This window comes from Oncorhynchus masou, unplaced genomic scaffold, assembly GCF_036934945.1.
Source record: "Oncorhynchus masou masou isolate Uvic2021 unplaced genomic scaffold, UVic_Omas_1.1 unplaced_scaffold_1293, whole genome shotgun sequence".
NCBI classification, from domain to species: domain Eukaryota; kingdom Metazoa; phylum Chordata; class Actinopteri; order Salmoniformes; family Salmonidae; genus Oncorhynchus; species Oncorhynchus masou.
This window is the reverse complement of record NW_027002778.1, coordinates 45,001-72,900: the sequence shown is the minus strand read 5'-3', so window position 1 is coordinate 72,900 and position 27,900 is coordinate 45,001. Positions and strand designations below refer to the sequence as shown.

The 27,900-nt window shown below is 41.7% G+C and overlaps 1 pseudogene; it reads left to right on the top strand.

Annotated features, from left to right (window-relative positions):
- Positions 1-27,526, top strand: LOC135530219 (eukaryotic translation initiation factor 4E type 2-like; annotated as a pseudogene).
- The last annotated feature ends 374 nt before the right edge of the window (positions 27,527-27,900 follow it).

Below are 27,900 nucleotides of genomic sequence, written 5' to 3'. Positions count from 1 at the left end.
ACAAGCGGAACCGCGGCTGTGTGGAACTTCAGTTGCACCGCGACCAGCTATCTTGCGTGTTGTTTGAAGCGAGTGAACGTAACCAGCGGGTTAATAAACGATAAACGATTAACGTTTAAACCCATCAACTCTCCTTGTTGTCGTGAGGTTCGCTTCTCTGTGAAGAAGACTGCTCGAAGCTGAGATGAATCAATTTGAACAGTAAGTTATCTGTCTGCGCTAGCCATGATGCTAACCACGATGTTAGTTGTTTTAGCATCTACCCACAGTCACCAATTAGGTAACATCTACACACATTCACCATTTAGGTAACATCTACCCACAGTCACCAATTAGGTAACATCTACCCACAGTCACCATTTAGGTAACATCTACCCACAGTCACCATTTAGGTAACATCTACCCACAGTCACCAATTAGGTAACATCTACCCACAGTCACCAATTAGGTAACATCTACCCACAGTCACCATTTAGGTAACATCTACCCACAGTCACCAATTAGGTAACATCTACCCACAGTCACCATTTAGGTAACATCTACCCACAGTCACCAATTAGGTAACATCTACCCACAGTCACCATTTAGGTAACATCTACCCACAGTCACCAATTAGGTAACATCTACCCACAGTCACCAATTAGGTAACATCTACCCACAGTCACCAATTAGGTAACATCTACCCACAGTCACCATTTAGGTAACATCTACCCACAGTCACCAATTAGGTAACATCTACCCACAGTCACCATTTAGGTAACATCTACCCACAGTCACCATTTAGGTAACATCTACCCACAGTCACCAATTAGGTAACATCTACACACAGTCCGCCAATTAGGTAAGGTTAGCTAACAGCAACCCTTGCGTGGTTGTAAACTGCATGGAAGTGGTAACGTTTTAAGTCGGTCCTGGCTCCACTGAAAATTAGTATATTGAATCCGCCATTTTATAACATTATCGTATGTCCCAGCTGCTTGCAATAGTTTTGAAGTAACTGCGAAAAAGCCTTTATTTGAGGACATTTTTCATGCTACCAGCTACTATTGGTTATATTGAGCACCGTGCTCAACTCATTCTTCTGCATCACAATGCCAGCTGCGCTAAACGAGATTTCCCCGGTGAGCGATATCACTGTTTGCCTGGGTGCACGTTGTGGTGACCCACGGTGCCATAAATGACTGGTGCCTACCCATCAAAAGTGAAACATTTTCTGATCATGGTTAACTATATTATATTTAGAAAAATGTGTAAAACCTAAACAAAACATGTCCCTCTTTCTCAATATGTAACCCTGAACACGCTGTAAACCCCTGAACACGCCGTAAACCCCTGAACACGCCGTAAACCCCTGAACACACCGTAACCCCTGAACACACAGTATCCCCTAGCCGTAACCCCTGAACACGCCGTAACCCCTGAACACGCCTTAACCCCTGAACACACCTTAACCCCTGAACACACCGTAACCCCTGAACACACAGTATCCCCTAGCCGTAACCCCTGAACACACCGTAACCCCTGAACACACAGTATCCCCTAGCCGTAACCCCTGAACACGCCTTAACCCCTGAACACGCCGTAACCCCTGAACACGCCGTAACCCCTGAACACACAGTAACTCCTAACCTTAACCCCTGAACACACAGTATCCCCTAGCCGTAACCCCTGAACACGCCTTAACCCCTGAACATGCCTTAACCCCTGAACACGCCGTAACCCCTGAACACGCCGTAACCCCTGAACACACAGTAACTCCTAGCCTTAACCCCTGAACACACAGTATCCCCTAGCCGTAACCCCTGAACACGCCTTAACCCCTGAACACGCCATAAGCCCTGAACACGCCATAAGCCCTGAACACGCAGTAACTCCTAGCCGTAACCCTGAACACACAGTATCCCCTAGCCGTGACCCCTGAACACACCGTAACCCCTGAACACGCCTTAACCCCTGAACACGCCTTAACCCCTGAACACGCCATAAGCCCTGAACACGCAGTAACTCCTAGCCGTAACCCTGAACACACAGTATCCCCTAGCCGTGACCCCTAGCCGTGACCCCTGAACACGCCGTAACCCCTAGCTGTACCCCTGAACACGCCGTAGCCCTAATTATAGACCAGGGTAGCCTACAACACTTTTACAAACTATTTTAGTAATATGTTAGTTATAATACTAAAGAGCATTTTCATAATAAAAAAAAAATCAAAACCTATAAGTATTTACAGTTTTTAAATAATTGTGTTATTATTCCAAGGAAGAACATTTGATAAACAAGCCACATTTGTATTTTTTTTAAATGTGGTTTGAACTGGGTGTGACTTGGTGACCTCTGTGTGAAAGTCCTGCAATTGGCGTGGAGCAGGTTTGAGACTGATCTCTGGAATTAATAAGAAAAATATACATATCTCATCTACCTCTCCAATGTCTTTACGGTCTGCTGTGAATTAATAACTTGAAATATTTCCAATAGGCGGCAGTTTAAAACCACAAAGCATCAGTTCCAGTCTAAAGCAGCAAGATGATTGATATGCAGTGTGCCATGCAGTGTGCCATGCAGTGTGCCATGCAGTGTGCCATGCAGTGTGACATGCATTGATGCAGTGTGCCATGCAGTGTGCCATGCAGTGTGACATGCACTAATGCACAGTGCATTAGGAAAGTATTCACAACCCTTGACTTACACATTTTATTATGTTACAGCCTTATTCTAAAATGGATTTGTTTTTTCCCCATCAATCTACACACATTACCACACAATGACAAAGCAAAAACAGGTTTATTTTTGTGTGCAATATTATTAAAAATAAAAGAACTGCAATATCACATTTACATGAGTATTCAGACCCTTTACTCGGTACTTTGTTGAAGCACCTTAGGCAGCGATTACAGCCTTGATTCTTCTTAGGTATGATGCTACATGCTTGGCACACCCGTATTTGGGGAGTTTCTCCCATTCTTCTCTGTAGATCCTCTCTAGCTCTGTCAGGTTGGATGGGGAGCGTCGCTGCACAGCTATTTTCAGGTCTCTCCAGAGATGTTAGATCGGGCTCATGTCCGGGCTCTGGCTTGGCCACTAAAGGACATTCAGAGAATTGACCTGAAGCCACTCCTGCGTTGTCTTGGCTGTGTGCTTAGGGTCGTTGTCCTGTTGGAAGGTGAACCTTTGCCCCAGTCTGAGGTCCTGAGCGCTCTGGAGCAGGTTTTTCTCAAGGATCTCTCTGTACTTTGCTCCGTTCATCTTTCCCTTGATCCTGACTAGTCTCCCAGTCCCTGCCTCTGAAAACATCTCCACAGCATGATGCTGCCACCACCATGCTTCACCATAGGGATGGTGCCAGGTTTCCTCCAGACGTGACGCTTGACATTTAGGCCAAAGAGTTCAATCTTGGTTTCATCAGACCAGAGAATATTGTTTCTCATTGTCTGAGAGTCCTTTAGGTGCCTTTTGGCAAACTCTAAGCGGGCTGTCCGGCCATTTTTTGAGGAGTGGCTTCTGTCTGGCCACTCTACCATAAAGACCTGATGGAGTGCTGCAGAGAAGGTTGTCCTTCTGGAAGGCTCTCCCATCCCCAAAGAGGAATTCTGGAGCTCTGTCAGTGACCATCGGGTTCCTGGTCACCTCCCTGACCAAGGCCCTTCTCTCCCAGTTTGGGCAGGCGGCCAGCTCTAGGAAGAGAGCTGAATTTCATCCAAAAGTAAAGGGGTCTGAATACTTTCAGAATGACCGGTACACAATCCATGTCTCAAGGCTTAAAAATCCTTCTTCAACCTGTCTCCTCCCCTTCATCCACACTAACTTTGTGAATCATAAACTCAGTGCTTGATGTTGAAGTTACCACATAAGTAAAAAAAGAAACCAAGTGAAAACCAACATGCCAAACATCCTAAGAAAAAGTATTTATTCGGTAATCTAACTATTGGAAAATGAATTGTTTTATTCCAAACTTTACTGCATTGGTCATCCCCCACAATGTGGCAATTGAAAGGGTTAGCTTGTTACATCCTTTCTCAGAGATGACTGAACAGGGTGGCTGCTCTAGAGTTCCATAGCCCAGCAGACTCACCTGGGGACAGAGGATGGACACTGTTTTTAGAAAAGTCTTGAGTACATCCAATTCAACCAGTGGCCGTGGATAATATGTTATGGGTTAGGGTTAGGCAGGAGGCCCTGGATAATATGGGTTAGGGTTAGGCAGGAGGCCCTGGATAATATGGGTTAGGCAGGAGGCCCTGGATAATATGGGTTAGGCAGGAGGCCCTGGATAATATGGGTTAGGCAGGAGGCCCTGGATAATATGGGTTAGGCAGGAGGCCCTGGATAATATGGGTTAGGCAGGAGGCCCTGGATAATATGGGTTAGGCAGGAGGCCCTGGATAATATGGGTTAGGCAGGAGGCCCTGGATAATATGGGTTAGGCAGGAGGCCCTGGATAATATGGGTTAGGGTTAAGCAGGAGGCCCTGGATAATATGGGTTAGGCAGGAGGCCCTGGATAATATGTTATGGGTTAGGCAGGAGGCCCTGGATAATATGGGTTAGGGTTAGGCAGGAGGCCCTGGGGCAGTGGGAGGTCAGGGCTGTATAATCCTGGAGTAACTCCCTGTCAGAGACTGGTTTGGCAGGAAGCCCTGGATCAGTGGGTCAGGGGTGAGGGCTCACTTTCAAGCACACTCACTACCCCTATCAGTCCATCTCCAGGTGAGTTTGAGTTTATTTTTATTTTTACAGGGACAGTGCACATTAATCAACGTTTCAGTAAAAGTGCCGGTTTTAGCCAGCCGGCGAATTTTCAACCGCAGTCCCTGGGCAGGTTATTAAAAACAATTACAATATAGACAATAGCAACATAGATCAAGCAAGACATAGTATACAGACAGAGCAACATAGGACAAGCAAGACGTAGCATACAGACAGAGCAACATAGAACAAAAAGCAGCAAGACAAAATTCATAAAAGCAACAAGACAAAATTCATAAAAGCAACAAAGTGTTTCCACACCTCACAAGCTACAGACAACATGGAAAGCGGCAACACACAGCTAGGGACCATGTTCACAAATCTGATTAACCTTTAGCCATGTCTTCAAGCATTTTGTGAAAGTGTGATATGTGGTGCAGTTATGTGTGTCTGATGGCAGTGTATTCCAGACATGGGAAGCTCTCACAGAGAATGCAGATTTACTAAAGGTGCTTTTCCTTAGGGGAACTATACAGTCACCTCTCATGGCAGGCCTTGTGGATCTGCTGCCATATGTCTGGGTTTTCTGTTTAACAAAAATATTGAGTGGAGGGTGAGCCAGGCCATTAAGGATCTTGAATACAAGACATGCGTCGGTGTATTGCACAAGTTTTTCCCAACTCAAGAGCTCATGCTTTCTAAGGATGTGACAATGATGATGGCTATTGGGCTTCCTATCAAGCACTTTGAGAGCCTGTTTGTAGACAGACTGAATAGGTTTTAATGTTGTACAGCAAGCTTGGGCCCAACTAGTCAAGCAGTATGTTAAGTGGGGGAGTATCATAGAGTTGAAGTACAGTTTTGCTACCTCTGTAGTCAAACAATTTCGTATAAATCGGAAATTAGCTAGGTGCTACAGAGATACTAGTGGCTGGGGTGATGCTGGCTCCACATCACCAAGGTCATCAGCTGCTAGTGGCTGGGGTAACTTTCTGACCATCTAACTGCCATCTCTCCAGAGCCCAGATTATTCCGGTTACATCTGTAGGCTGTAGCTAGCTAATTGGATCTAGCTAACATGTTGTAGTTAGTCAACATGCATAGCTTCTGACACATCCCATGATCCTCCTTGCTTTACATCTGACAGATACAGCTACCATAGGCTAGATAATGGGTTCTGATAATTGCACTTTAGTTCATTATCTAGCTAGCTATGTGTAAAACTGACAGTCTGTAAAACGCAACTACTTAGCAACTACTTAGCTTGCTAACCAACATGCTAACTAGCTTGACACTCAGTAACGTTAGCTTACCATGTTTTCAGGACAACTCAACATTCCTCTTGCCATTCATTTACATTACATTTACATTTAAGTCATTTAGCAGACGCTCTCATCCAGAGCGACTTACAAATTGGTGAATTCACCTTCTGACATCCAGTGGAACCGCCACTTTACAATAGTGCATCTAAATCATTTAAGGGGGGGGTGAGAAGGATTACTTATCCTATCCTAGGTATTCCTTGAAGAGGTGGGGTTTCAGGTGTCTCCGGAAGGTGGTGATTGACTTCGCTGTCCTGGCGTCGTGAGGGAGTTTGTTCCACCATTGGGGGGCCAGAGCAGCGAACAGTTTTGACTGGGCTGAGCGGGAACTGTACTTCCTCAGTGGTAGGGAGGCGAGCAGGCCAGAGGTGGTTGAACGCAGTGCCCTTGTTTGGGTGTAGGGCCTGATCAGAGCCTGGAGGTACTGCGGTGCCGTTCCCCTCACAGCTCCGTAGGCAAGCACCATGGTCTTGTAGCGGATGCGAGCTTCAACTGGAAGCCAGTGGAGAGAGCGGAGGAGCGGGGTGACGTGAGAGAACTTGGGAAGGTTGAACACCAGACGGGCTGCGGCATTCTGGATGAGTTGTAGGGGTTTAATGGCACAGGCAGGGAGCCCAGCCAACAGCGAGTTGCAGTAATCCAGACGGGAGATGACAAGTGCCTGGATTAGGACCTGCGCCGCTTCCTGTGTGAGGCAGGGTCGTACTCTGCGGATGTTGTAGAGCATGAACCTACAGGAACGGGCCACCGCCATGATGTTAGTTGAGAACGACAGGGTGTTGTCCAGGATCACGCCAAGGTTCTTAGCGCTCTGGGAGGAGGACACAATGGAGTTGTCAACCGTGATGGCGAGATCATGGAACGGGCAGTCCTTCCCCGGGAGGAAGAGCAGCTCCGTCTTGCCGAGGTTCAGCTTGAGGTGGTGATCCGTCATCCACACTGATATGTCTGCCAGACATGCAGAGATGCGATTCGCCACCTGGTCATCAGAAGGGGGAAAGGAGAAGATTAATTGTGTCGTCTGCATAGCAATGATAGGAGAGACCATGTGAGGTTATGACAGAGCCAAGTGACTTGGTGTATAGCGAGAATAGGAGAGGGCCTAGAACAGAGCCCTGGGGGACACCAGTGGTGAGAGCGCGTGGCGAGGAGACAGATTCTCGCCACGCCACCTGGTAGGAGCGACCTGTCAGGTAGGACGCAATCCAAGCGTGGGCCGCGCCGGAGATGCCCAACTCGGAGAGGGTGGAGAGGAGGATCTGATGGTTCACAGTATCGAAGGCAGCCGATAGGTCTAGAAGGATGAGAGCAGAGGAGAGAGAGTTAGCTTTAGCAGTGCGGAGCGCCTCCGTGATACAGAGAAGAGCAGTCTCAGTTGAATGACTAGTCTTGAAACCTGACTGATTTGGATCAAGAAGGTCATTCTGAGAGAGATAGCGGGAGAGCTGGCCAAGGACGGCACGTTCAAGAGTTTTGGAGAGAAAAGAAAGAAGGGATACTGGTCTGTAGTTGTTGACATCGGAGGGATCGAGTGTAGGTTTTTTCAGAAGGGGTGCAACTCTCGCTCTCTTGAAGACGGAAGGGACGTAGCCAGCAGTCAGGGATGAGTTGATGAGCGAGGTGAGGTAAGGGAGAAGGACTCCGGAAATGGTCTGGAGAAGAGAGGAGGGGATAGGGTCAAGCGGGCAGGTTGTTGGGCGGCCGGCCGTCACAAGAAGCGAGATTTCATCTGGAGAGAGAGGGGAGAAAGAGGTCAGAGCACAAGGTAGGGCAGTGTGAGCAGAACCAGCGGTGTCGTTTGACTTAGCAAACGAGGATCGGATGTCGTCGACCTTCTTTTCAAAATGGTTGACGAAGTCATCTGCAGAGAGGGAGGAGGATTCAGGAGGGAGGAGAAGGTGGCAAAGAGCTTCCTAGGGTTAGAGGCAGATGCTTGGAATTTAGAGTGGTAGAAAGTGGCTTTAGCAGCAGAGACAGAGGAGGAAAATGTAGAGAGGAGGGAGTGAAAGGATGCCAGGTCCGCAGGGAGGCGAGTTTTCCTCCATTTCCGCTCGGCTGCCCGGAGCACTGTTCTGTGAGCTCGCAATGAGTCGTCGAGCCACGGAGCGGGAGGGGAGGACCGAGCCGGCCTGGAGGATAGGGGACATAGAGAGTCAAAGGATGCAGAAAGGGAAGAGAGGAGGGTTGAGGAGGCAGAATCAGGAGATAGGTTGGAGAAGGTATGAGCAGAGGGAAGAGATGATAGGATGGAAGAGGAGAGAGTAGCGGGGGAGAGAGAGCGAAGGTTGGGACGGCGCGATACCATCCGAGTAGGGGCAGTGTGGGAAGTGTTGGATGAGAGCGAGAGGGAAAAGGATACAAGGTAGTGGTCGGAGACTTGGAGGGGAGTTGCAATGAGGTTAGTGGAAGAACAGCATCTAGTAAAGATGAGGTCGAGCGTATTGCCTGCCTTGTGAGTAGGGGGAAGGTGAGAGGGTGAGGTCAAAAGAGGAGAGGAGTGGAAAGAAGGAGGCAGAGAGGAATGAGTCAAAGGTAGACGTGGGGAGGTTAAAGTCGCCCAGGACTGTGAGAGGTGAGCCGTCCTCAGGAAAGGAGCTTATCAAGGCATCAAGCTCATTGATGAACTCTCCGAGGAACCTGGAGGGCGATAAATGATAAGGATGTTAAGCTTGAAAGGGCTGGTAACTGTGACAGCATGGAATTCAAAGGAGGCGATAGACAGATGGGTAAGGGGAGAAAGAGAGAATGACCACTTGGGAGAGATGAGGATCCCGGTGCCACCACCCCGCTGACCAGAAGCTCTCGGGGTGTGCGAGAACACGTGGGCGGACGAAGAGAGAGCAGTAGGAGTAGCAGTGTTATCTGTGGTGATCCATGTTTCCGTCAGTGCCAAGAAGTCGAGGGACTGGAGGGAGGCATAGGCTGAGATGAACTCTGCCTTGTTGGCCGCAGATCGGCAGTTCCAGAGGCTACCGGAGACCTGGAACTCCACGTGGGTCGTGCGCGCTGGGACCACCAGATTAGGGTGGCCGCGGCCACGCGGTGTGGAGCGTTTGTATGGTCTGTGCAGAGAGGAGAGAACAGGGATAGATAGACACATAGTTGACAGGCTACAGAAGAGGCTACGCTAATGCAAAGGAGATTGGAATGACAAGTGGACTACACGTCTTGATATAATTGTCCTGTTAGAGTTGTCAATAAAGAGCCTATCAGGGCAGTTATAAAGTCTTCTTGATATAATTGTCCTATTAGAGTTGTCAATAAAGAGCCTATCAGGGCTGTTATAAAGTCTTCTTGATATAATTGTCCTGTTAGAGTTGTCAATAAAGAGCCTATCAGGGCTGTTATAAAGTCTTCTTGATATAATTGTCCTATTAGAGTAGCATTCCCGGTCGACTCCTTCTTGCTTACTCCCGTTTTTGCCTTATTGTCAAAAAGCCACACACTCGTTACACAGCCAGCTGGTGCAATTCTGTGTTTCAAAGCTGTGTACCGGCACAGTAACATCGCTTTTATCTCAAAGTGACATATCAAATTGATACATTTGCAAATTATTGTTTTGGGGGTGCTAATATGAAACATGGCATTTAATAAAAATATAAATGTAGAACGAACTCTCCGTCTTTAGTGTTTCCCTGGGGGTACACTAACTACTGAGCACAGGGCTTGAAATCATCTCCCCAGTTTAAACACGGCCTAATCCTGATTCGTCCAAATGATCGTTCCCCAAAACAAGGAACTACTGCTACCCGTAGTCACATTCTACGTGAGTCTTGACAGATTCTCGTTGTTTACATGCGAATCTGTCCACCAGAGATTATAATCCATGTCTCAAGATTTAAAAATCATTCTTTAACCCGTCTCCTCCCCTTTATCTGATTTGAAGTAGATTTAATAAGTGACATCATCATAGCTTTCACACAGATTCACCTCGTCAGTCTGTCATGGAAAGAGCATAATGTTTTGTACACTCCGTGTATATTCTCTCCCCCCAGTCTGAAAGATGACGACCCAGAGGATCAGGATGAGACTGTCTGTAACCGGGAGGAAGACGGCTCCATCAACAACAATCGACGCAAGGTACGCAACACACACTAAACACACAATCACGCATACAGTACCAGTCAAAAGTTTGGACACCTACTTATTAACGGGTTTTTCTTTATTTTTGCTATTTTCTACATTGTAGAGTAATAGCGAAGAGATCAAAACTATGAAATAACAAATGGAATCATGTAGTAACCAAATAAGTGTTAAACAAATGAAAATATATTTGAGATTCTTCAAAGTAGCCACCTTTGCCTTGATGACAGCTTTGCACACTCTTTGCATTCTCTCAACCAGCTTCACAAGGTAGTCACCTGGAATGCATTTAAACTAACAGGTGTGCCTTGTTAATTTGTGGAAGTTCTTTCCTCCTTAATGCATTTCAGCCAATCAGTTGTGTCGTGACAAGGTAGAGGTGGTATACAGAAGATAGCCCTATTTGGTAAAAGACCAAGTCCATATTATGGCAAGAACAGTACAAACTGTCAAAAAGAAACGACAGTCCATCATTACTTTAAGACATGAAGGTCAGTCAATCTGGAAAATTAAGAACTGTGAACGTTTTTTCAAGTGTAGTCGCAAAAACCATCAAACACCTTCATGAAACTGGCTCTCATGAGGACCGCCACAGGAAAGGAAGACCCAGGAGCTCTGCTGCAGAAGATAAGTTCATTAGTTACCAGCCTCCGATTGCAGCCCAAATAAATGCTTCACAGAGTTCAAGTAACGGACACATCTCAACATCAACTGTTCAGAGGAGACTGCGTGAATCAGGCCTTCATGGTCGAATTGCTATAAAGAAACCACTACTAAAGGACACCAATAAGAAGACTTGTTTGGGCAAAGAAACACAAGCAATGGACATTAGACCGGTAGAAATCTGTCCTTTGGTCTGATGAGTCCAAATTTGAGATTCTTGGTTCCAACCGCCGTGTCTTTGTGAGAGACTGAGTAGGTGAATGGACGATCTCAGCATGTGTGGTTCCCACCGTGAAGCATGGAGGAGGAGGTGTGATGGTGTGGGGGTGCTATGCTGGTGACACTGTCTGTGATTTATTGAGAATTCAAGGCACACTTAACTAGCATGACTACCACAGCATTCTGCAGTGAAATGCCATCCCATCGTGTTTGCATTTAGTGGGACTATCATTTGTTTTTCAACAGGACAATGACCCAACACACCTCGAGGCTGTGTTAAGGCTATTTGACCAAGAAGGAGAGTGATGGCGTGCTGCATCAGATGACCTGGCCTCCACAATCACCCAACCTCAACCCAATTGAAATGGTTTGGGATGAGTTGGACCGCCAAGTGAAGGTAAAGCAGCCAACAAGTGCTCAGCATATGTGGGAATTCCTTCTGTTGGAAAACATTTCAGGTGAAGCTGGTTGAGAGAATGCCAAGAGTATGCAACGCTGTCATCGAGGCAAAGGGTAGCTACTTTGAAGAAATGTCAAATATAAAATATATTTAGACTTGTTTAACACTTTTTTGGGGGAGTTACTACATGATTCCATTTGTGTTATTTCATAGTTCTGATGTCTTCACTATTATTCTACAATGTAGAAAATAGTAAAAAATTAAGAAAAACCCTTGAATGAGTAGGTGTGTTTACTGTAGATTTTTCATTTCATTGTATATATTTTCACTAATCCAACCTGCAAAATGTGCTAATTGCCAACAACAGTCTATTTGAAAGAAATGCGTAATAATATACCACATCCATTCCTTAAATATGAATTGAAGCATTACTTTACATTCTACAACTGGCATCACTGACAGACTTGACCAGATGGGAACAAATGAGATTCATCCCCCTCCCTCTGTCAGTCTCCCTCTGTCAGTCTCCCTCTCAGTCTCCCTCTGTCAGTCTCCCTCTCAGTCTCCCTCTGTCAGTCTCCCTCTGTCAGTCTCCCTCTGTCAGTCTCCCTCTGTCAGTCTCCCTCTGTCAGTCTCCCTCTGTCAGTCTCCCTCTGTCAGTCTCCCTCTGTCAGTCTCCCTCTGTCAGTCTCCCTCTGTCAGTCTCCCTCTGTCAGTCTCCCTCTGTCAGTCTCCCTCTGTCAGTCTCCCTCTGTCAGTCTCCCTCTGTCAGTCTCCTCCTCTGTCAGTCTCCCTCTGTCAGTCTCCCTCTGTCAGTCTCCTCTGTCAGTCTCCCTCTGTCAGTCTCCCTGTCAGTCTCCCTCTCTGTCAGTCTCCCTCTGTCAGTCTCCCTCTCAGTCTCCCTCTGTCAGTCTCCCTCTGTCAGTCTCCCTCTGTCAGTCTCCCTCTGTCAGTCTCCCTCTGTCAGTCTCCCTCTGTCAGTCTCCCTCTGTCAGTCTCCCTCTGTCAGTCTCCCTCTCAGTCTCCCTCTGTCAGTCTCTCTGTGCTCATCTATCCTATTTTCCCTCAAATCTGATTTAATATTTGGGTTCAAGTAATCCTTGCAGATTTAGCCTGTGTAACCTGTTTTATAGCTAATGCCTCATAGTGGGTGTGTGCAGGGGAACATCCTCTCCAGTATAACTATACCTTGTGGTACTCATACTGACTGTGTGTGTGTGTGTGTTAGACAGTCCTGCAGTCATCCTCTCCAGTATAACCCTTGTGGTACTCCCTCTGTGTGTCTCCCTCTGTCAGTCTCCCTCTGAGTCCTGTCAGTCATCCTCTCCAGTATAACTATACCTTGTGGTACTCATACTGACTGTGTGTGTCTCCTCTCAGTGTCCCTCTGTTAGTCGGTGAGTCCTGCAGTAGGGGAACATCCTCTCCAGTATAACTATACCTTGTGGTCTCCCTCTGTCAGTCTCCCTCTGTCAGTCTCCCTGTGTCAGTCTCCCTCTCAGTCTCCCTCTGTGTGTGTGTGTGTGTGTCTCCCTCTGTGTCTCCCTGAGTCCTGCCATCCTCTCCAGTATAACTATACCTTGTGGTATCCCTCTCTCGGAGGACTCTCCCGGCTGCCAACACACAGAGTTATGAACAGTCTCCCTCAGTCGGCACTCCCTCTGTCAGTCTCCCTCTCAGTCTCCCTCTCGTCAGTCTCCACCACTGTCAGTCATCCCTCTGTCAGTCTCCCTCACACAGTCTCCCTCTGTCAGTCACCCTCTGTCATCATACTGTCAGTCTCACACACACCACCAACACGCATCGGTCAGTACACTGTCAGTCTCAGTCTCCCTCTGTCAGTCTCCCACTAACACGTCATCCACTGTGTTTAACAGTCTCCCACACACACCACCTCCGCATCGGTCAGTACTCACACTCTAACAGTCATATACACACTGTGTTTAACAGTCTCCCACTGTCAGTCTCCGCTCTGTCAGTCTCCACCACTGTCATATCCCTGTGTTTAACAGTCTCAGTCTCCCTCTGTCAGTCTCCCTCCACTCACGTCTCCACTGTGTTTAACAGTCTCCCTGATGGGTTAGGATGTGACCATCTGATTATTGATGTCTCCTGTGGGAGGTAACAGTCTTGGTTGCCATCTGTCAGTCTCCCTCTCAGTCTCCTGGTCTCCCTCTCAGTCTCCCCTCAGTCTCCCTTGTCTCCCTAAAGTCAGGGAATCCCTCTGTAGATCTATACACATATTATTATATATGTATAATGTGGGAGGTAACTGTAGATATATATCCACATCTATTATTATTATTATACATGGGTATAATGTGTCATGTCTATATACCTCTCAGTATTATTATATCATGGGTATAATGTGGGAAGGTGTCAGATATATACACATATTATTATATATGGGTATAATGTGGGAGGTAATATGTAGATATATACCTCTGTCAGTTATCTTATTATTATTATATATGGGTATAATGTGGAAGGTAACATGTAGATATATACCATTATATTATGTCAGTATTATTGTCAGTATTATACTCCCTGGGTATAATGTGGGAGGTAATCTGTAGTCTATATACTCCATATCGTATAATGTGGGATAATATGTAGATATATACACATTATATTATTATTATTATTATATATGGGTCTCTGTGGGAGGTAACTATATTATTTTCCCTACAATAATGTGGGAGGTAACTGTATTATATTATTATATTGGGTTCATGTGGGAGTAATCCTTGCAGATTTAGCCTGTGTAACATGTTTATATACACATTATATTATTCATACATGGGTGTAATGTGCAGGGTAGATACATCCTCTCCATATATGTATAATGTATAATATGTGGATATATACACATACTGACTATTATTATATATGGGTATAATGTGGGAGGTAACATGTGATATATACACATATTATTATATATGGGTATAATGTTAGAGGTAATATGTAGTCACTGCATAATGTAGGGGTAACATCCTATCCATATTATATATATATACCTTGTGTAGTATATACTCATACTGACTGTGTGTGTGTATGTGTGTGGTAACATGTAGATATATATATCCTGGTATAATGTGGGGAACATCCTATATACACAGTATAATTATATATGGGTATAATGTGGGGTAACATTTCATATACTTACTGTTATTATTATATGTGTGTATGTGTGTGAGGTAACATGTAGATATATACCTATTATTATATATGGGTATAATGTGGGAAACATTTCTATATACATTATAACTATTATTATTATATATGGGTATCATGTGAATGTGTGATATATACACATTATATTATTATTATTATATATGGGTATAATGTGGAAGGTAACATGAGTCCTGCAGTGGAAGGTAACATATCTCCATATTATTATATATGGGTATAATATACCTTGTGATACTCATTATATTATTGTTATTATATATGTGTATAATGTGTGAGTCCTGCAGATATATAACATTATATCCATTATTATTATACATGGGTATAATGTGGGATAACATGTGGTATATGTATTATTATATATGGGTATAATGGGAGGTATTATACATATTATTATTATTATACATGATAACTATACCTTAGATATATACACATTATATTACTGTGTGTGTGTGTGTGTGTGTGTGTGTTAGACGGTGAGTAACATGTAGATATATACACTTATATTATTATTATACCTTGGGTATAATGTGGGAGGTAACATGTAGATATATACACATATTATTATATATGGGTATAATGTGGGAGGTAACATGTAGATATATACACATTATATTATTATTATTATATATGGGTATAATGTGGGAGGTAACATGTAGATATATACACATATTATTATATATGGGTATAATGTGGGAGGTAATATGTAGATATATACACATTATATTATTATGTTATGGGTATAATGTGTTAGAGGTGAGTCCTGTAGATATATACATCATCTCCAGTATTATATACCTTGTGGTATAACTGTGTGGAGTGTAACATGTAGATATATACACATCATATTATTATATATGGGTATAATGTGGGAGTGTGTGTTAGATATATACACATTATATTATTATTATTATATATGGGTATAATGAGTAACTGTAGATATATACAGGGTATAATGTGGGAGGTAACATCCTCTACATTATATTATTATTATTATTATATATGACTGTGTGTGTGTGTGTGTGTAACATGTAGATATATACACATATTATTATATATGGGTATAATGTGGGAGGTAACATTTCTATATAACTATACCTTGTGGTATTATATATGTGGTATAATGTGGGTGGTAATGTGTAGATATATCCTGCAGTATTATTATTATATATGGGTATAATGTGGGAGGTCATACTGATGTGATATATGTGTGTGTAGACGGTGATAATGTGCAGTAGGGGAACATCCTATATACAGTATAACTATACCTTGTGGTATATACTGACTGTATATGTTGTTATTATTATATATGGGTATAATGTGGGAGGTAACATGTAGATATATACACATACCTTATTATATATGGGTATAATGTGGGAGGTAACATGTAGATATATACACATATTATTATTATATATGGGTATAATGTGGGAGGTAACATGTACCATAACACGCATTATATATACATAATGTGGAGGTAACATGTACATATATACACCACCAATATGGGTATAATGTGGGAGGTAACACGCATCGGTCATACACACACCACTATACACGCATCATATACACACTGTGTTTAACATTATATACATGGGTACACACACCACCAACACGCATAATGTGGTCAGTACATACACCACTATATTATTATATACACACTGTGTTTAACATGTGGTTGATTGGGTTAGGATGTGACCAGATGATTACATTGATGTTATTATGCTATGATTGGTTGCCATGGAGCAGTTCTGGAAGTTCTACAGTCACCTGGTGCGATATAGATCTGACTGGCCACTCTGACTTCCACTTGTTTAATAGGGGAATCAAACCCATGTATAATGGGAGGTAACATGTAGATATATACACATATTATTATTATATATGGGTATAATGTGGGAGGTAACATTATAGATATATAACACATTATTATTATTATATGGGTATTATAACATGTAGATATATACATGGGTATAATGTGTAGATGTATACATTATATTATTATTATATATGGGTATAACATGTAGATATATACACATTATATTATTATTATTATATATGGGTATAATGTGGGAGGTAACATGTAGATATATACATCATATTATTATATATGGGTATAATGTGGGAACATGTAGATAACATGTAGATATATACATATACATTATATTATTATTATTATATATGGGTATGGGTATAATGTTATTATATATGGGTATAATGTGTAACATGTAGATATATACACATATTATTATATATGGGTATAATGTGGGAGGTAATATGTAGATATATACACATTATATTATTATTATATATGGGTATAATGTGGGAGGTAACATGTAGATATATACACATTATATTATTATTATATATGGGTATAATGTGGGAGGTAACATGTAGATATATACACATATTATTATATATGGGTATAATGTGGGAGGTAATATGTAGATATATACACATTATATTATTATTATTATATATGGGTATAATGTGGAAGGTAACATGTAGATATATACACATTATATTATTATTATTATTATACATGGGTATAATGTGGAAGGTAATGTAGATATATACACATATTATTATATATGGGTATAATGTGGGAGGTAACATGTAGATATATACACATTATATTATTATTATTATGGGTATAATGTGGGATGGGTATAATGTGGGAGGTAACATGTAGATATATACATATTATATTATTATTATTATATATGGGTATAATGTGGGAGGTAACATGTAGATATATACACATCATATTATTATATATGGGTATAATGTGGGAGGTAACATGTAGATATATACACATTATATTATTATTATTATACATGGGTATAATGTGGGAGGTAACATGTAGATATATACACATATTATTATATATGGGTATAATGTGGGAGGTAATATGTAGATATATACATTATTATATATGGGTATAATGTGAGGTAACATTATATTATTATTATATATGGGTATAATGTGGGAGGTAACATGTAGATATATACATTATATTATTATTATATATGGGTATAATGTGGGAGGTAACATGTAGATATATACACATATTATTATATATGGGTATAATGTAGGAGGTAATATGTATATATATAACATTATATTATTATTATTATATATGGGTATAATGTGGAAGGTAACATGTAGATATATACACATTATATTATTATTATTATTATACATGGGTATAATGTGGAAGGTAATGTAGATATATACACATATTATTATATATGGGTATAATGTGGGAGGTAACATGTAGATATATACACATTATATTATTATTATTATACATGGGTATAATGTGGGAGGTAACATGTAGATATATACACATATTTATTATTATATATGGGTATAATGTGGGAGGTAACATGTAGATATATACACATATTATTATATATGGGTATAATGTGGGAGGTAATATGTAGATATATACACATTATATTATTATTATTATATATGGGTATAATGTGGGAGGTAACATGTAGATATATACACATTATATTATTATTATACATGGGTATAATGTGGGAGGTAACATGTAGATATATACACATATTATTATATATGGGTATAATGTGGGAGGTAATATGTAGATATATACACATATTATTATATATGGGTATAATGTGGGAGGTAATATGTAGATATATACACATCATATTATTATATATGGGTATAATGTGGGAGGTAACATGTAGATATATACACATATTATTATATATGGGTATAATGTGGGAGGTAACATTTCTATATACATTATATTATTATTATTATATATGGGTATGATGTGGGAGGTAACATGTAGATATATACACATATTATTATATATGGGTATAATGTGGGAGGTAACATTTCTATATACATTATATTATTATTATTATATATGGGTATAATGTGGGAGGTAATATGTAGATATATACACATTATATTATTATTATTATATATGGGTATAATGTGGGAGGTAACATGTAGATATATACACATTATATTATTATTATATATGGGTATAATGTGGGATGTTACATGTAGATATATACGTTGTTATTATTATATATGGGTATAATGTGGGAGGTAACATGTAGATATATACATTGTTATTATTATATATAGGTATAATGTGGGAGGTAACATGTAGATATATACATTGTTATTATTATATATGGGTATAATGTGGGAGGTAACATGTAGATATATACATTGTTATTATTATATATGGGTATAATGTGGGAGGTAACATGTAGATATATACGTTGTTATTATTATATATGGGTATAATGTGGGAGGTAACATGTAGATATATACATTATATTATTATTATATATGGGTATAATGTGGGAGGTAACATGTAGATATATACATTATATTATTATTATATATGGGTATAATGTGGGAGGTAACATGTAGATATATACATTATATTATTATTATATATGGGTATAATGTGGGAGGTAACATGTAGATATATACGTTGTTATTATTATATATGGGTATAATGTGGGAGGTAACATGTAGATGTATACATTATATTATTATTATATATGGGTATAATGTGGGAGGTAACATGTAGATATATATGTTGTTATTATTATATATGGGTATAATGTGGGAGGTAACATGTAGATATATACATTATATTATTATATATGGGTATAATGTGGGAGGTAACATGTAGATATATACATTATATTATTATTATATATGGGTATAATGTGGGAGGTAACATGTAGATGTATACATTATATTATTATTATACATGGGTATAATGTGGGAGGTAACATGCAGATATATACGTTGTTATTATTATATATGGGTATAATGTGGGAGGTAACATGTAGATATATACATTGTTATTATTATATATGGGTATAATGTGGGAGGTAACATGTAGATATATACATTATTTATTATTATATATGGGTATAATGTGGGAGGTAACATGTAGATATATACGTTGTTATTATTATATATGGGTATAATGTGGGAGGTAACATGTAGATATATACGTTGTTATTATTATATATGGGTATAATGTGGGAGGTAACATGTAGATATATACGTTGTTATTATTATATATGGGTATAATGTGGGAGGTAACATGTAGATGTATACATTGTTATTATTATACAGTTTAAGTCAGAAGTTTACATACACCGTAACCACAATTCCTGACATTTAATCCAAGTAACAATTCCCTGTCTAAGGTCAGTTAGGATCACCACTTTATTTGAAGAATGTGAAATGTCAGAATAATAGTAGAGAGAATGATTTATTTCAGCTTTTATTTCTTTCATCACATTCCCAGTGGGTCAGAAGTTTACATACACTCAATTAGTATTTGGTAGCATTGCCTTTCAATTGTTTAACTTGGGTCAAATGTTTTGGGTAGCCTTCCACAAGCTTCCCACGATAAATTGGTTGAATTTTGGCCCCTTCCTCCTGACAAAGCTGGTGTAACGGAGTCAGGTTTGTAGGCCTCCATGCTCGCACACACTTTTTCAGTTCTGCCCACACATTTTCTATGGGATTGAGGTCAGGGTTTTATGATGTCCACTCCAATACCTTGACTTTGTTGTCCTTAAGCCATTTTGCCACAACTTTGGAAGTATGCTTGGGGCGAAGTCTTTTGGAGGATGGCCTGGTGTCAAGAAGGGCAGCAAAGAAGCCACTTCTCTCCAGGAAAAACATCAGGTACAGACTGATATTCTGCAAAAGGTACACGGATTGAACTGCTGAGGACTGGGGTAAAGTCATTTTCTCTGATGAATCCCCTTTCCGATTGTTTGGGGCATCCTGAAAAAAGCTTGTCTGGAGAAGACAAGGTGAGAGCTACCATCAGTCCTGTGTCATGCCAACAGTAAAGCATCCTGAGACCATTCATGTGTGGGGTTGCTTCTCAGCCAAGGGAGTGGGCTCACTCACAATTTGCCTAAGAACACAGCTGTGAATAAAGAATGGTACCAACACATCCTCCGAGAGCAACTTCTCCCAACCATCCAGGAACAGTTTGGTGATGAACAAGGTCTTTTCCAGCATGATGGAGCACCTTGTCATAAGGCAAAAGTGATAACTAAGTGGCTCGGGAACAAAACATCGTTATTTTGGGTCCATGGCCAGGAAACTCCCCAGACCTTAATCCCATTGAGAACTTGTGGTCAATCCTCAAGAGGTGGCTGGACAAACTAAAACCCACAATTTCTGACAAACTCCAAGCATTGATTATGCAAGAATGGGCTGCCATCAGTCAGGATGTGGCCCAGAAGTTAATTGACAGCATGCCAGGGCGGATTGCAGAGGTCTTGAAAAAGAAGGGTCAACACTGCAAATATTGACTCTTTGCATCAACTTCATGTAATTGTCAATAAAAGCCTTTGACACTTATGAAATGCTTGTAATTATACTTCAGTATTCCATAGTAACATCTGACAAAAATATCTAAAGACACTGAAGCAGCAAACTGCTCTCAACTTTTGGCCACAACTGTATATTTTTTTATTTTTTTATTTTTATTTATTTCACCTTTATTTAACCAGGTAGGCTAGTTGAGAACAAGTTCTCATTTGCAACTGCGACCTGGCCAAGATAAAGCATAGCAGTGTGAACAGACAACACAGAGTTATATACCTATATATATACCTATATATACCTATATATATATACCTATATATATATATATTACACATGGAGTAAACAATTAACATTGTTAATTAATATAAATATAATAAATTAACATAGATGATATTATTTTTTAAATATATGTATATATATATATATATAGGTATAATGTGGGAGGTGTGTGTCTCTAAGATGGTGAGTCCATCAGTATGATAGCATCCCTTCCAGTATAACCATACCTTTTTGGTATTCTGTGTGTGTGTGTGTGTGTGTAACCCTCCAGGATGAAGCTAATAAGAACGGAGGGAAGTGGATCATCAGGCTGCGGAAAGGTCTGTTGTGTGTGTGTGTATTCGCTTTGCTTCTCTAAATCTCCCTTCAAGTGTAGACATCACATCAACACATACTGGCGGAGGTACTGGATAGCTACAGTAGCTAGCCTAGCTAATGAACTAGCTACATCACAACACATACTGGAGGAGGTCCTGGATAGCTACAGTAGCTAGCCTAGCTAACGAACTAGCTACATCACAACACATACTGGAAGAGGTACTGGATAGCTACAGTAGCTAATGAACTAGCTACATCACAACACATACTGGAAGAGGTACTGGATAGCTACAGTAGCTAATGAACTAGCTACATCACAACACATACTGGAGGAGGTACTGGATAGCTACAGTAGCTAGCCTAGCTAACGAACTAGCTACATCACAACACATACTGGAAGAGGTACTGGATAGCTACAGTAGCTAATGAACTAGCTACATCACAACACATACTGGAAGAGGTACTGGATAGCTACAGTAGCTAACTTAGCCAACTATCTAGCTACGTCGGCTTAAGGGACGTTCTGGTACTGGTTCCGACCTCCATTTTGCTTAGAAATCGATCTGTTGACACTAGATTAAAATGGCTTGAATTGAGCAGTAGCCCTGATTTCAGAAGCACTGGAGTATGTCTACTGTGTGAAACAGGAGGTGAAATCTGACACCACTTGTTGTTGACAGGTCTGGCCAGCAGGTTCTGGGAGAACATTATTCTGGCCATGTTGTTAATATTGTTGTTGTTGACAGGTCTGGCCAGCAGGTTCTGGGAGAACATTATTCTGGCCATGTTGGGAGAACAGTTCATGGTGGGAGAGGAGATCTGTGGGGTGGTGGTCTCTATTCGCTTCCAGGTACGTACACACACACACACACACACACGTACACACACACACACACATACACACACACACACACAGAGAGGAGATCTGTGGGGTGGTGGTCTCTAATCGCTTCCAGGTACGTACACACACGTGTGGTTTGGCGCTTGGCCGCTTGGTGCAATACAGCTCAATCTACCACATTCCTGGCTATTGGTTGTCGCTAGTTACCAGTTAGCCACAAAATCATAAAACCCAACTATTTTTAAAATTTCTCTTCTTAAAATATGGTTTTAAACCTTAACCCGAACATCGATGGGGCTGTAGTGGAGCTGGTCGAGAGTTTCAAGTTTGTTGGTGATGTGGATACCATCATCAAAATCAAATGTATTAATATAGCCCTTCGTACATCAGCTGATATCTCAAAGTGCTGTACAGAAACCCAGCCTAAAACCCCAAACAGCAAGCAATGCAGGTGTTGAAGCACGTTGGCTAGGAAAAACTCCCTAGAAAGGCTAAAATCTAGGAAGAAACCTAGAGAGGAACCAGGCTATGAGGGGTGGCCAGTCCTCTTCTGGCTGTGCCGGGTGGAGATTATAACAGAACATGGCCAAGATGTTCATAAATGACCAGCATGGTCAAATAATAGGTCTGGGACAGGTAGCACGCCCGGTGAACAGGCCAGGGTTCCATAGCTGCAGGCAGAACAGTTGAAACTGGAGCAGCAGCACGGCCAGGTGTACTGGGGACAGCAAGGAGTCATGCCAGGTAGTCCTGAGGCATGGTCCTAGGGCTCAGGTCCTCCGAGAGAGAGAAAGGGAGAATTAGATATAACAAACTGAACCTAGCCCCCCGACACATAAACTACTGCAGCATAAATACTGGAGGCTGAGACGTGAGGGGTCAGGAGACACTGTGGCCCCATCCGATGATACCCCCGGACAGGGCCAAACAGGAAGGATATAACCCCACCCACTTTGCCAAAGCACAGCTCCCACACCACTAGAGGGATATCTTCAACCACCAACTTAGCATCCTGAGACCAGCCCGAGTATAGCCCACAAAGATCTCCGCCACGGCACAACCCAAGGGAGGGGGCACATCCCAGACAGGAGGCACATCCCAGACAGGAAGACCACATCAGTGACTCAACCCACTCAAGTGACGCACCCCTCCTAGGGACGGCATGAAAGAGCACCAGAAAGCCAGTGACTCAGCCCCTGTAACAGGGTTAGAGGCAGAGAATTCCAGTGGAAAGAGGGGAACCGGCCAGGCAGAGACAGCAAGGGCTGTTCGTTGCTCCAGAGCCTTTCCGTCATGGTCCAAACATACCAAGAAATTGGTGAAGAGGGCACAACAAAACCTTTTCCCCCTCAGGAGACTGAAAAGATTTGGCATGGGTCTCCAGATCCTCAAAAATTTCTACAGCTGCAACATCGATAGCATCCTGACTAGTTGCATCACCGCCTGGTATGGCAACTGCTCAGCATCTGACCATAAGGCACTATAGAGGGTAGTGTGTACGGCCCAGTACATCACTGGGGCCAAGCTTCCTGCCATCCAGGACCTATATAATAGGCGGTGTCTAAGGAAAGCCCATAAAATTGTCAGACTCATCATCAAGTCATAGACTGTTCTCCCTGCTACCACACGGCAAGCAGTACCGGAGCACCACGTCTGGGTCCAAAAGGCATCCCTGTAGCGGGATCATTTTCATCTGCAACCACTGAAAACCATAGCGCAACAGTCAAATAATATTACTAGAAAATATTCATATTCATGAATTCACAAGTGCAATATTTTGAAACACAGCTTAGCCTTTTGTTAATCACCCTGTTGTCTCAGATTTTGAAATTATGCTTTACAGCTAAAGCAATCCAAGCGTTTGTAAATTTATCGATAGCATTATGTACACTAAGCATCAGGAATCTTGGTCACGAAAAGCATTCAAATTAATCATTTACCTTTGATCTTCGGATGTTTTCACTCACGAGACTCCCAGTTACACAACAAATGTTCCTTTTTTTCCATAAAGATGATTTTTATACCCAAAATACCGACGTTTGTTTGTTTGTTTATGTTCAGAAATCCACAGGAAAGAGAGGTCACGACAACGCAGACTGAAATTCCAAATAGTTTTCACAATGTCCACAGAAACATGTCAAATGTTTTTTATAATCATTCCTCAGGTAGTTTAAAATATATATTAGATAATATATCAACCGAGTGTGTAGCTTTTTCCATAACAGCGGGAGGAACAATGGCCGGTTTACTCAATTGCGCACCAACTCACTCTGAGCCCCCACCTCTCCACTTACGCAATGTGATCCTTCACGCTCATTTTTCAAAGTAAAAGCCTGAAACTATGTCTAAAGACTTGACACCTTAGAGAAGCCACAGAAAAAGAATCTGGTTGATATCCCTTTAAATGGAGGACAGGCCTGCATAGGAACACAGAGGTCTCAAAATATGAGGCACTTCCTGATTGGATTTTCCTCAGCCTTTCGCCTGCAATATCAGTTCTGTTATACTCACAGAATATTTTTACAGTTTTGGAAACTTTTTAGTGTTTTCTATCCTAATCTGTCAATTTATATGCATATTCTAGCATCTGGTCATGAGAAATAGACCGTTTACTTTGGGAACGTTATTTTTCCAAACATAAAAATAGTGCCCCCTAGCTTCAAGAGGTTATTAACCTACATGTACAAATGACCTCCAATAACATGCTAACCCTAACCCGCACACTGACTCCGGTGTCCCCTGTATATAGCCTCGTTATTGTTACTTTTTATTATTAATTATTGTTTTAGTCTACTTGGTCACTTTTTTCTTAACCAACAGTGCAGTTCAAGAAATATGATTTAAGGGCTTGTAATTAAGCATTTCAAGGTAATGTTTACACTTGTTGTATTCGACGCATGTGACAAACTTTGATTTGAACATAAACCACACTGCTAACGTTAACCCTAACCTTAACCACACTGCTAACCTTGTTTTCATACATTTTTACAATATAGCCGATTTGTCTGTGGTAACTAGTGGAAACCCTACCAGACGGCGCTCACCTCCCTCTCCTCCATGTTGTCAGTACGTACTTCGTTTCCCACTTCAATGTGATGGCTTGTTGGGTTAGAGGTTAGGGTTAGGGGTTAGGGTTAGTATGACATGGGTTATTCCTCCATGTTGTCAGTACGTACTTCGTTTCCCACTTCAATGTGATGGCTTGTTGGGTTAGAGGTTAGGGTTAGGGTTAGTATAACATGGGTTATTCCTCCATGTTGTCAGTACGTACTTTGTTTCCCACTTCAATGTGATACATGACCGCGTGTTCATAGACATCCAACAAGTCTGGTTCTAGATATGCCTTATAGGTATTGAAGCTGACATTCTATACCATTGGTATCTTTTAGTCTGGTTCTAGATATGGGTATTGAAGCTGACATTCTATACCATTGGTATCTAGTAGTCTGGTTCTAGATATGCCTTACTCCCTCCGTTCCTTATCTCACGGCTGCCAGAAACGGGTTTGGTCTCACGGCGCCTCCCTTTCAGCATCTGTACTGCCTCCATTTCACAGTCAGTTCATACAGGACTGATGATGTCACTTCCCCGTCTCACTCTATAATTTTTTTCCAGCTGTCAACGATGAGTTGCGGAGCGCTTTATATCCAAATAATTTGAAAGATTCTGATCTCCTACTTACAGTATTTGTTCAATGTAATTTTATGTTAGTGGCCTGCGAGTGGTAGTTTTGGGATAACTGTAATAAAAAGGTTTTCGGTTAGGGATTTTTTTCTAAACGTTAACGATCCAAAATTTGTTTAAACATTTTAAATGTCACATCCCTACTACTAAGGGCACAAAGTTGGCAAAGGATTCCCTCTCGAAGAGGCTTCCGAAGGGCGCAGGGGAGCCCTCGATGACTCGACAACGAGCGTTTGACTTGTTTTTTATTTTATTTATTTCACCTTTATTTAACCAGGTAGGCTAGTTGAGAACAAGTTCTCATTTACAACTGCGACCTGGCCAAGATAAAGCATAGCAGTGTGAACAGACAACACAGAGTTACACGTGGAGTAAACAATTAACAAGTCAATAACACAGTAGAAAAAAAAGGGGAGTCTATATACAATGTGTGCAAAAGGCATGAGGAGGTAGGCAAATAATTACAATATTGCAGATTAACACTGGATTGATAAATGATCATGTACAGGTAGAGATATTGGTGTGCAAAAGAGCAGAAAAGTAAATAAATAAAAACTGTGGGGATGAGGTAGGTGAAAATGGGTGGGCTATTTACCAATAGATTATGTACAGCTGCAGCGATCGGTTAGTTGCTCAGATAGCTGATGTTTGAAGTTGGTGAGGGAGATAAAGGTCTCCAACTTCAGCGATTTTTGCAATTCGTTCCAGTCACAGGCAGCAGAGTACTGGAACGAAAGGCGGCCGAATGAGGTGTTGGCTTTATGGATGATCAGTGAGATACACCTGCTGGAGCGCGTGAACACGAATATCGAGTGGTCAGTGTAATGTGTGTTTCTCTAGGAAGACATCCTGTCTACATGACAGCCAGCGATCAGGGTTAGTGTGTAATGTTCTTGTTGTTTACAGGAAGACATCTTGTCTATATGGAATAAGACGGCCAGCGATCAGGTGACGACATCTAGAATCCGAGACACTCTTCGACGCGTTCTGAACCTCCCTCCCAACACCATCATGGAGTACAAGACACACAACGACAGCCTCAAGTACGATTCACACACACACTCCCACCTAACGACCACTCAGTGTGTTGTCTCTAAGGAGAATTCTGTATATTGATCTGCGTTTTCTTCTTAGGGATAATTCCAGCTTCCGCAACACAAAGATCACCCTGTGAAGAGATGGAGGATGGAGAGAAAGCAAGAGGAGGAGGGAGAACAACGAGTGGGGAGAGACTGGAGTGGGGGGATGGAGAGAGTGGAGGGAGGGAGAGACTGGAGTGGAGGGAGGGAGAGACTGGACTGGAGGGAGAGAACGTTTTCTCCCTCCCTCCACTCCCATCTCTGCCTCTCTCACTCATAGATTTTTCACTGCGGAGATGGAGTAGTGTGTTTTTGCAGCTTGTCCTTGAGTTACAACAGGCCAGTGTGGGACCAACTGTGTGTTCTTCCATGACAATACAGAAATAAAAGTGTCTTTGGTATCCTGTCTGACCACGTCATTATTACATTAACCCTAATCTTAATCTGTTTTTTAAAATCCTAAATGTGACCTTTGGAATGCTCATGTAATGTTGACTACATGGTTCCATGTGGTTGTTTCCTGTCCAGTGCTCTCAGGCAGTTACATTTGTATAATTTGAGGGGCGGAACAAAATGTGAGAGGGATAGGAACCGGGATATTTTTTTAAATAATAAAGCGTAGTGTAGAGGCACATACAGAAGTTTTTTTATTTAACCTTTATTTAACTTGGCAATTCAGAATATAACATTTTTTTTATAATGACGGCCTACACCGGCCGAACCCGCACGATGCCAGGCCAACTGAGATGCAGTGCCTCAGACTGCTGAGAAGCAG